This window comes from Apus apus, chromosome 21, assembly GCF_020740795.1.
Source record: "Apus apus isolate bApuApu2 chromosome 21, bApuApu2.pri.cur, whole genome shotgun sequence".
NCBI classification, from domain to species: Eukaryota; Metazoa; Chordata; class Aves; order Apodiformes; family Apodidae; genus Apus; species Apus apus.
The window spans coordinates 891,441-903,291 of record NC_067302.1 but is presented as its reverse complement, the minus strand read 5'-3'; the positions used below and the strand labels follow the sequence as shown (position 1 = coordinate 903,291).

The 11,851-nt window shown below is 56.5% G+C and overlaps 1 long non-coding RNA gene across 1 annotated transcript; it reads right to left on the bottom strand.

Moving 5' to 3' along the window:
- Positions 1 to 1,543: 1,543 nt before the first annotated feature.
- On the bottom strand, positions 1,544 to 11,109 carry LOC127393263 (uncharacterized). Its single transcript, XR_007891417.1, has 4 exons — positions 10,669 to 11,109; positions 3,210 to 9,140; positions 2,863 to 3,018; positions 1,544 to 2,255 (listed from the first exon to the last, which is right to left on the bottom strand). It is a non-coding gene; the product is annotated as an uncharacterized LOC127393263 (long non-coding RNA).
- Between the last annotated feature and the right edge of the window lie 742 nt (positions 11,110 to 11,851).

Below are 11,851 nucleotides of genomic sequence, written 5' to 3'. Positions count from 1 at the left end.
ATGCCCAGTGTCAGGACGAGGGGCAAGAGGTACAAGCTGGAACACAGGAAGTTCCATTTAAATAAGAGGAAAAACTTCTTTACAATGAGAGTGCCAAGGCACTGGGACAGGCTGCCCAGGGAGGGTGTGGAGTCTCCATCTCTGGAGATATTCAAGACCCACCTGGATACAGTCCTGGGTAAAGTGCTCTAGGTGATCCTGCTTCAGTGCAAGAGTTGGACTAGATGATCTCTAGAGGTCCCTTCCAACTCCAGCAATTCTGTGATTCTGTGACAGAGATCCTGGCTGCCCACGGAAGGCCACCAGCAGTGTGGAGAGGCCAGGTCACCCCAAGGCAGTGGGAGGCAAAAGCTGCTGCCCTGTGCAGTGCTGCAGGGTGCCATGCTCACAGCAGATCAGGGCAGCTGTGACAGCCCCGGGACAGCCTGCCCACATCTGGGGTGCCCACATCTGGGGTGCCCACATCTGGGGTGCACACAGGTGGCCAAAACCCTCCACATGCCAAGCAACCCCAGTGAGCCTGAGGAGAAGCTGCCTCAGCCCCTACCTTAGAGTCAGGCACAGAGGAGCCCAGGAACAGAAACCTGTCCCAAGCCCCAAGCAACAGCACGGGCAGAGCTGTCTTTTCTCCCAAGGGACACCACTGGATGACCACAGCTCCCAAAAGCCCCTTCTGGCTCCTGGGAGTCCACACACAGCCCCAGTGCAGCTTTTTTGGCAAAGGTGCCTTCCTGCCCCAGGGCTCTCTGGGGAGCAACCCCAGGGCAATGGGCTGTGGGGGGCTCAGCTGCCCCCTCCCCCTTATCTCCACGGTGCCCCCACAGGCTCCACTCCCTGCAGCCCACTCAGTCCCTCCAGTGATCCCTCTCTTCCTACTCCTCCTTTCCCCTCAGTCCCCCAAGTCCCCAGCAGGTTCTGCTCCCCCAGGCCACCCTCCCCTGGGTGCTGCCAGAGCTACCAGGCAGGGGCTCTGGGGGCTGAGCCAAGGAAGCACTGGTCACTGCCTGGGGGCAGGGGTCAGCAGGGGCTGGAGGGGGCTGGTCAGCCCCAGCATGGCCTGGATCTCGCCCAGCAAGTTGCACTGTTCCCCCTGCAGGGGGAATGGCAGGACATGGCCACTGTGACCCAGCCCTGCACAGCCTGGAGCAGCTCCAGGGCCTCCAGCAGACCCCGTCCCTGGTCCCACTGCCCAGGCCCCCACCTGACACCCACCCAGTATGGAATGGCCCTGGGCATGGGCACAGCAGGATGAGGGAAACAGTCCTGCCCAGGGCCCTGGGGGATGGGGCACATTGCTGGGCACCCAAATCCATGGGCACCCATCCCTAGGGATGCTGGACCCCCATGGGCACCCAAATCCACAAACACTCAAACCCATGACCACCTAAACCTATGAAAAAACAAAACCATGAACACTCAAGATCATGGGCATCCATTCCTAGGGAATGGTAACTCCCATGGGCACCCAAATCCATGGGCACCCATCCCTAGCAATGCACCCAAACCCACAAACACCCATCACAGCCACTGTCATCACCTTCACTGCAGTGTCTGCAAGTTTTATTCCATCAAACTCTGATTCCTTCAGGAACAACCAGGCAGCTGTTCAAAAATGGGAGACAACCCCTAAGTCCCCTCACCTCATGTTTCTCTGCCTGAGGTAGCTGAGGTTTACAAAAAGAGAGTTCCTTCAACACTCCAGGGTGTTTATAAATAGAATTTACCTTGCTGAGACAGCAAGTTAAGTTTCAAAAGAAGCAATGAGGAAACAAGCCTAAAAGATAAAGCAGGTTTGCACCCTGCACCCCAGAGAAATCCTGTTTCTGTTTTAGTTTTTCATTACACTTTTGTATCTTGACCTTTTTTGGCTGCCTTTTTATTTCTCCCTTTCTTGTTCTTTCTTTCTCCCACCTCAGTTTTCCAGGCCACTCTCTGAACAGAGGTCGCCAAGAGGCAACTTTGACCTACATCAATATTCACATGAAAGTAAGAACCTACAGAAACCCAAAGAGCTAAAGCAGCTTCGTAACAAGCTTTCTTTTTCACTTTGAACAACAGTTTCTCCCGTTGGGATAAACATCCATCCAGCGTGCACAGCAGGGTTAAAAACTGGACTGGGGTGGAGTTTTCTTTCAGCCAGGCGGGTGTGGGTACCCGAGTGTCTTGGAGGGTCTGCAGCTCTTGGGGGGGCAGGGGCTGTTTTCTTGGACATGGGTGGGATTTTGGAGGCTTTGGCCATCCCAGGGGTGAGTCTCCTGCAAGGGAAGCCAAGAGAGCCGTCAGGAGGGGGAGGAGAATTCCTGCCCATCCCCATCCAACCAGCACCCAGATCCCCAGCCGGTCAGGAAGCTCCTCAGCACAGGCAGCTCCCGAGTGCCTCGGGGTGTAAGGGCTCGAGGGCAGGAGCTCGACTTCCCAGCCTGGCAGAAGCAGTTGGGACCTGGAGCAGCCGAGTTCCAGCCCAGGAGCCCCAGCTGCAATGCCGCGGCTGCTTGAACGGACACTCAAGCCTTGTCTGGGGATTTCATCCCAGCCCAGGAGCACCAGGCTCCGAGACACGCTGGAGAGAACTGCCCAGACCAAAGCTTGGAGACGACTGCCCATTCAGCCAACTTTTCAAAGCTAAACTCTCAACAGCTCTGTCTGAGAGCATCTCAGAAGAACAGACCTGCAGCTCCTGTCACCTACGTAGAAGTTTCTTCCACTTGCTCTCCTGCTATTGTCCTCCTTGTCCACCCCAGCACAGCAAAGCAGTGAGACATGCAGCTCTGCAAGGAACCAACCCAGGCTCCTCCCTTCTTCGGCTCTTGTTTAAGAAGCCCCACTTGTGTCCCACAGATGAGCTGGAAAAGGAGGTCTCACCTTGTGAGCTTCCAGCAGGTTCAGGACCAGATCCAGGCCACCAGTGAAACGCTGATCTTCAGCTAACTGGGGTCCCACCCTGCAGAGCCAGTCCACCAAAGCCTACAGCACATCCAGGAACTGGCCAGAGAGCAAGAGGGCTTCTGCTTCTGCTGCCTGGAAAACAAACATCTCCATGAACTGCCACCAAGAAACTCACCTCCTTTTACAAGTCCCAGTCACCTCCTCCAACCACCCCATGAGTGGGGTGGGCATAAGTAGGCATGTCCCACCCCCTCCCCTGCTCTCCCCTTTGCTAAGTCCTCAGCAAACCAGCAGAGCTGGGACAAGGTTAGGGCTGCACTCACCTCTCCAACCATCTGCCAAGCGCTCGGAACCCGCAGCAAAGTCCTCGGCCTGGCACTGCCCCCGCGCCCTCGGGAACAGCCCGCACTGCCGGCACCCCGGGACAGGCCGGGCAGGTCCCAGGGCTGCGGGCAGAGCAACAGCTCTTCTCCTCTGCCACCAAACAGCTGTTCCTCTCCCTGACGGTGTTGCCTCCTCCCACTCCTCCATCAGCTCATCCTGCTCAAATCTCAGCTCAGACTCTGAGCTTCAGCATGCTGAAGGTGACTTGCTCATCCAGCTTCTTTCTTTCTGACACCCTGGACTCCAAGATGTTGGCAGCTCCCAGAGGCCCATTCCTGGATGTGGTGCTGCCATCCCCCTTTCCAAGGGAGCTCTTAGAAAGCTGCTTGAACTTCAGTGTCTTGGTTAATTCTTATCAAGTCATAGTCCGACCTCTGGGGCACGTAGCAAACCTCAAGTTGACCAACCTCCTCCTGGCCCTTCCCAAGCAAGTGCAGCTCCACTATGGACAGCCTGTCCAGCTCAGTGCTTTGCCCATGTTCTCCTCCTTATGGATGACTCGGGCTTGGACTAGATGGTCCCCTGGACCCTAGTGGTCCCTTCCATGATTCCATTATTCCAACCCCAACCACTCGATGGGGCTGTGAACATGATGTGACGCCCCTGAGCCCTTCCACTGCCACACGGTCACACTTGTGCAGTGTGTGTCACTTGGAGAGCCACGTTTCAGGCGTGAGGCTGGGTTTGTTCTCCTGAGCCGATGACCAACAGACACCTGAGTTGCTGGAAGCTCCTTTGGAGAGAGGTGGTGGCTGAAGGGCTGCAGGAAGGCACGAGGAGAGGGAGGTGAGAGTGGTGGCCGTGACTTCAACTGTCCCTGTGCAGCAGCAGGGAGCAGCAGAGGGAGCAAGGGTGAGTTTTGCTGGAGGGCTGGGGCTTGTTTTCGCATTCTGTGGGGATAGAAGACTGATCTGTGCACTTCCTTGAAGTGTTCTTTAGTCTTGTTATCTTATGTGGGGGGAGAAGACAGGCTGTTCTCCACAGCTGCATTTAGGTGGTTTGTTTTACATGATGACTGAGCAACTCTGAGTCTCACCAACAAAAGCAATCTCCTGGCAGTCATTCTCAAAGCAGGGTTAGAATTTATTTGTTTGCTTTGTTCAGTGTCACATTCCTCGTCTTCCAAAGTTCTTGGCAGTTCTTGGCCATTAGGAAGGGATGTGAAGGACATGTGTGGCAAGTGGCTTTGTGCTCCCTCTGAGTGCAGTAACGAGGAGATGACCCAGGTTTATTGACACAGTGGCTGGACATGTGGAATTCCCTGGGAAGGGGCAGAAAGCAGCATGGTCACAGCTGATGACAAGGTCCTCAAGGTCGTTACCAGCCCACCGGGCAATCCCTGCGTGTCCTTTCCCAGCACGTGCAGCACTGGGTGCCCCAGCAGCTCTGCAGAAAGAACACACACAGCACGTGCCTGCGGGCTGAGCCACAGGACTCTGCTCCAAGGCTTTGGGCACAAGCAGGTTATTGGCTTCATCTCCCCACCAAAAATGGTGACTTTGAAAAAAGCTCGAGTTAAAAAATATCATGGAGGAAAGAGAGAGAAAACATGAAAATGGGGTAGGGGAGGAAAGACAATCTCCATTAGAGCATTAATTTGTTAATTCATGGCTCTGAGGGAACTGGGCGTCTATGGGATGTAATTCAAAGAGTAGAATCTCTTTGGTACAGATGCAGCATTCCAGGCCAATCCGTTCTTTCCAACGGGCTCAGAAGAAACCCCCCATCCCAGCAGGTGCCAGGGTGCCCAGAAGAGAAGGAGGACATCGCCAGGCAGCGCACAGGAGAACGAGCACTGCAGACCTGGCTGTTCTCAACTTCCCGACAGGTGAAGCCTTCCTGACTTCTGATAGCAGCAAGTCCATAGCATCATGGAATCACAGACTCGTTTTGGCTGGAAAAGACCTGTAAGATCATCAAGTGCAACCATTAACCCAGCACCTGCCAAGCCCCCACTAAACCGCCCCAGGTACCACATGGACACGTCTGTTAAATCCCTCCAGGGACGGTGCCTCAAACACTGAGAATTTCTTCTTCTCATCATCTAATAATGCAGCTGGTTTTGAGTAGGAGATCTTTCATGAGAGATGTCTTGCAGCTTAAACCAAAAAGCTGTCTTGATAGGGGAACCAGAACTATTTTAATGAAATGGATGTGATCCTTGGCCTGCAGCTCCTCTTCAGAATCCAAGAACCATCCAGGATGGGCTGCTGGGCCTCACAGCAGCAACTTGTTGGCTCAGCAGGGGGTGAGTAGCTCCAAAAGGAAAGACAAGACCTGTCACCATCATCACTCACAGCTGGTGTGATCCATTTCCATTTAGGATTTGATTTCCTTCCATGAAAAAGTGTTGTTTGTAGGTGGGCTTGTGCTGCCACAGAACATGGACTGGCTCCTTGTTCATTGGCTCCATGGGAGCAGGTCAATGAATAATCACCATTATCTGGAGCACTTGACATGCAGGCAGCACTTTCTTGCCTTCACAATTTCTGTGATGACAATGACCATGACAACCAAGATCCCAAAGTAGAATTCAGTGACCCAATCTTGTCAAAGAAAAGCAAGTGTGTTGTCATCTTGTGTTGCCTTGCCACCTTGAGGATCTCACCTGAAAATCTGCCTCGTGCCAAGTTTCCTGCTGTAACAAACACTGTGCCCTGTGAATTTCCAGGGACTGAACTTGACGGTGGCTCCTGCCAACACTTTGTGGCCTGGTCTGGACCTGGATGCCTGAGCCTCTCCCTGCCGACTGAATTCCTGCTCTGACCTGAATGCACTCGGGTTTGTGGATGGCCTAGATGATCCCAACGAGTCCTCCAAGGAGCAGATCCAGCAGCGTGGAGGAAGACCCCTGGGGTCACCCCATCTGTCAGACTGGAGACGTCCTCTGTGCAGGATGCACAGCATTTTATTAGTAACTTTTCAGATAGAATAAGTTCTTCTAGCATAAGATGGGGGTGGCCTTTGCAAGCCTTTTCATTCTGTCTGGACTTTCTGTCTTTGGGGGTGGGGATTGTTATTCTTTTTCTCTACATTTCTTCTTTCTTTTCCTCCGTTCCCCCCAAAAACCAGTAAATGAAGTTAATGAACCAACTGGAGTGAGATCCCTTAAATGTGCCCTGATGAGAGTTGTCCCATCACATCTCTCCAGCTGGAGAGTTTCCATGTAACGAGGCCCCGTCGAGACGAATCCAGTCGTTCCGTTTGTTTGTTCCATTCTTGTGTGTTGGCTTCTCTGAGGAACTCCACAGCTTGTGTGACTCAGTTCTTTTCTTTCTAGATGAGGTTGTGCTACTTTGGGTGAGGGGACTTTTGGACAAGTTGTGGAATGCACCGAGCACAAGGAGCAAGTCTTCCTCAGCAGCCACAGGCCGTTGCTCCGGCTGATGCTCTCACCGTGCGGCTCGGGAAGCGCTTCCTGATCTCATCGGGTTCATCTTCACGTGGAGACCTTTTCTGATAAGGATCCCATTGGCACCAGCAATGTAGGGGGTGATAACTCCTCCAGATTCTTAGGTAAAACTCCTCCTTGTGCTAAGCCCAGTGAAAAACCTGTCTTTCCAGGAGAGGCAGCCACGTGGCTGTGAAAATAGTGAAAGAGGCTGATGGGAGCTGCGGGGCAGCCCTTGCAGAAGTACAAGCCCTGCACTATTCACATGCCCTGCACCCCAGCAGCACAGAGTGAGGACATGAAGCCACCGTCCTGGGCTCTGGCTTTAAGGTTCCTGTGAGGTGGTTTTGGGAACACACAACGTGTGGAGCGACACAACTGCCTGCTGCAGCTCCTGTGTTCCCTGCTCCTGCAGCCACCGTGTCCAGATGCTCGGCTGGTTCGAGCGCCGTGGCCACGTCTGCTCTGCTGTGGAGCTGCTGGGGCTCAGCACCTCTATCAAAGAGAATGGCTTCCTGGCCTTCAGGCTGGGCCGCATCAGACAGATGGCCTATCAGACCTGCAAGGCTGTGAACTGTATCTTTCTTTGCTGCTTGGTTTGTGTCATCTCTCTGGCATTTGCTAACTAGTGTTGGTATCTTGCAGTTTTGCACGTCAACAAGTTGACACACACAGACCTGAAGCCAGACAACATTTTACTGGTGCCATCTGACTATGCAGTGGAGCACAGCCACAGCCTGAGAAGTTGCTGCCCTCTTCCCCACCTCCCCTCAGCCACCCTCTGGCTTTCTTTGGGCACTGCATCCCATTGCTTCATTGCAGGAGCGTGAGGAGCACAGACCCAAACGTCCAGATGTCAAGGTTGGGGACTCTGGGAGCACCACACGTGATCACGAACATCACAGCATGGTGGTGACCACAAGACCCTACAGAGCTCCTGAGGTGATCCTAGGTCAGTAGGACTCTGTTGGGCACAGCTTTGGCCCAAGATTCCTGGTGGCTACTGAAGGGTGCTGCAGAAGCCTGGCACATCTTGCTTGAACTGTTGACCTGTTTGCAGCCTGGTATAAACGTGACCCTTCTGGGTCTTTTCACAGCCCTGGGATGGTGACAGCCCTGTGATGTCTGGAGAACAGGATGTGTTCTCCTGGAGTACTGCCTTGGGTCCCCAGGCTTTCCGGTAGGCAACTGGGAACCAGCCAGCCTGGCACGAAGGGTGAGCCCGTTCACATTTGTAATTTACAAGCCACACTAGTAACAGATGGAGCTTCATCTGTCAGCAGCAGCAAATACTGCTCAACTACCCAAATTCTGTCAACTTGACAGCACTGCTGAAACTTGACATTTATGAACCAGGAACAAAAAAAAAAATATAGAAGGCCTGGTCAAGGGAAAAAACCTCCAGTAGATTGTATCTTATTCCAGGAAAGAGATGACTGCAGCCTCTCCTTTTTGCTTAATCTGAAATGGATCCCTGGTTGCAGGGCACAGTCAAACCTGAAGTAAGGTCAATGTGTGGCTCTTGGTAACTTCCTCTGGCAATGAACAAGGTCCCTCTTGGTTCCCCTGCAGGCCTGTGGAGACAAAGAACACCTGGCCATGATGGAGCGAATCCTGGGGCCTTTGCCAAGACACATGATCAAGACCAGCTGGTAATTCCATCTCTCTGTACATGGACTGGTAGAGTTTAATGGAAATCCTTTCAGATTTGGTGTAACGGAAAATTAAAAACAAAAGTTTCATCCATTCACATTCACCCCCTTGCTCTATTTCACAAGCTGCCCACTCTTGTGGAACCTTCCCAGCTCAGTTCCCGAGGTGTGGACCAACATCCTGATAAACTACCCCTAGTGCAGGGACCAAACAGCACCTTTGAGTAACACACCCTGGTCTGTTTGGTTTCTGAAACGCAGGTGTTTCCAGCAGGGCTGGCTGGATTGGGACGAACACAGCTCTGCTGGGAGACACGTCTCTGGAGCTGTGAGGCCCTGAAGGTCAGAGGAAGAGGGAAGAGGCTGTTGGGGAGAGACCTTTACATGCAGCCACACCATTCCAAAAACATCTTCTGTTCTGCTCTTCACAAAGGCATTCCTGACCAGCCGTGATGCTGAGCATGAGAACCTGATTGACCTGATGGAAAAGGCCCTGAAACATCCTTTCTCCTTCCCCCTGAGACAGGAAAAACGGGCGCTGCCTCCTCCAGCTGAGGAGCTGGCACAGGTGTCAGCCCCCCAAAGAAGTGTAGGAAGTGTTAAGTGTTTGTTGGATACAGCTGCTTTGTAAATGCCCCCTTTTGTGTTTTGACTGTTTGTTCAGTGCAGCTGTTGGAATAAAACTGAAGTCAGAAAAAGATCCTGATGAACTTGGTTGTGTTTCTCCATAGGTGAAGATCTCAGCAGAGTGGCCCTCTGAGCAGGGAACGGGTGTCCCAGGACTCTGTCCTCCTGCTGAGTGGTCTCCCCAGTGAGAATCCCAACACCTGTAACACACAAAGCATTGCCCTGTCACAAGGAGCTGGATGACTGGATCACTGCTCACTCCTGACACCTCCAGCTGCTCCACTGCTCTGGGTCTTGGGAATCAGTAGCTTAGGTGTGAACATTTAAATACTCTGACCCCACTGCTGACAGGACTGGCCACACATCTTGTTGACAGATGGGTAAGTTAACACTGGATCCTTCCAGTCTTCCCAGACAACTGGCATAAGCTGGCACAGAGAGCAACTTCTCAAGTCTGATTCTTACAGCCTTGGCCACATGTTAGATCCCTCTTTCCCTCCAAAAAGAGAGGCTTAGCTACCTGCTATCAATGCCTTGGGAGCAGCAGGGTGGAAGTCTGGAGACACGGATCAGGTCTTTCCCAGGACAGAGCCACCAAGCTCATTGCTACCACAGACTTGCTTGGAAGCCAAACTATGGTTAAAGGCTTAAAAAGGAACAAAGCCCCAGGATGCTGGGATGCCATCTGCCAGGCAGACTAAACCCAGCTCTCTCACTGCAACTGTTTCTCAAGGAACTTTAACGTTAAAACAGGTGTGGGAAGTCAGCAGGAACTTCTGTACGACCTGGTCACTACTGCAGCATGTGCAGCATCCCTAGTGGTGTCCCTTGGAGCTGGAACAAAACTGTGCCAAAGAGAAGCTCCAAGAGCTGTCCCCCCTTCCTCTTTTAGTTTAAGAATCCACCACCCAAATCCTAAATTCCTCACTGCACCTCTTCAGGCATCAGCTCCTCTAGGGCAGTAACTTGCACCCCCACAGAGACACACCTGCACCCCCACACTGTGGGGCTGGTTGGTGTGTCTGGGGCCGTGGTGGGTTTCTGTTTGTTTTGCACTTCAGGAATCTGGTATTTAGAGCTCTCGGGGACAAGGCGACTTTCCCCCAGCAGCTGCCTCTGGGGCCTCCGGGGCAGAGGCTCCAGAGCTGCAGGGGTCACCGGCAACGAGCCCGGGCCGGACCCCCCTGGAGCTCGGGCCGCTCCATCCTCTGCCTTCAGGCTGAACACGCCCCGGGCAGTTCTCAAGCGGCCGTCTCTGCAGCCAAGCTCAGCGCAGCAAATTCTGAGACAATTCTTACTGCCCGGCGGGTTTTACGAGCGCAGAGAACCCAGCAAGAGCCTCCGGGCTCGGCATTTAGCGCCGGCTCCTTCCCCAGCCCGAGGAGCAGCGCACGAAGGCACCGCTGTGCCCACGGGCGGGCACCGGCCTCGTACCGGGGCTCTGGGCAAAGGCCCCGGCCCCGCCGGCCCCGCAGCCCGGCCCGGCTCCCTCTGCTGCCGCCCGCACAGCCCGGCCCCGCAGCCCCGGCCCCGCAGCAGCCCCGGCCCCGCAGCCCCAGCCCCGGCCCCGCAGCCCCGGCCCCGCAGCCCCGGCCCCGCAGCAGCCCCAGCCCCGCAGCAGCCCCAGCCCCGCAGCCCCAGCCCCGGCCCCGCAGCCCCAGCCCCGCAGCCCCGGCCCCGCAGCAGCCCCGGCCCCGCAGCAGCCCCCGCCGGGCGGCAGGAACGCACCTCGGGCAGCGGCGGTTCCCGGACGGGGCGGTCACGACCATCGCCGCTTTCCGAACCACAACGGGCAGCACGAGGGTCCCCACGGCTCGATGCCCGAGCCCGCATCTCGGGGCTCCCCGCTGCGTGGAACCAGCAGCGGCACCGGGATGAGAACCCGGCCCGGCCCGGGCACGACCGCGGCGGCAGCCGAGGGGGAGGCAGCGCAGCCCGGCCCCCCCGCGCTCCGGGCGCTGCGAACCCCCCCGCGCCGGGACCAGCAGGAGCGGCTGGAACGTCCCCCCTGCGGGAGCAGGAGCCGCTCCCGGCCCGGCCCTCCCGGCCCCTTCCCCGGCCCGGCCCGGGGAGGCCCCAGCCCCGCCAGGCTCGCCCCGGGCCCGGCCGGAGGCGGCGGCTGCTCCCGGGGCTGCGGGGCCCGGGGGGCCCGGCCGGGAACGCGCGTCCCGCCCCGTCCCGGCTGCTCCCGCAGCGACAGGACCGGCCCGGGGCGGAGCCGGGCCCCGGGCGCGGGGCCGAGAGGAGGAGCCGGGCCGGGCCGGGTCAGCGGCAGCGGCGGGAGGAGGAGGCTGCGGCCGCTGCCGGGATCGAGCCCCGCGCGGGGCGGGAGCGCGAAGGCAGGAGCTGCGGGAGCAGCAGCCGCCGGCGTTTGCCGGGATGGCGGGGAAGGGGCGTCCCCGGTGCCGGGAGGTGTGATCAGCAGCCGGCAGGAGCCGGGGGTGTCTGCTGCTGCCGGCAGCTCCGCCCTGCGCCGCGGGGAGAGCCGCCCTGGCTGCCGGGGCCGCCGGCCGGGGCAGAGCAGGGAATCCCAAAAGCCTTTCCCTGTTTTCCTCACACCTTCCCTGTCCCAGCCCGCCCTGGCGGGGTGTGACGGCAGGGCTGGCCGGGCTCAGCCCGGGGAACAGCTCAGGATCGCAGAGGTTTCCCTCCGTCTGCAGTTTGCGAATGGGCATTGGCTTTGTCAGCAATGTCAGTCCCACGAGGGGAATCCCAGGGCGGGCTGCCCAAAGCAGGAGCGGTCAGTGCTGCCAGCACCCGGGCAGGACCGAGGCTCGGTCCCTGCTTTCCCACCATCACTACGTGCAGGATTTGCCCGCCCCAGGCCCTGGCCCTGCAGCAGGGGCATGGGCTGAGCAACGGGCTGAGATCTGTCAGCCTGGGGGTGGCTCTGCACCTGCAAACAGCAAAT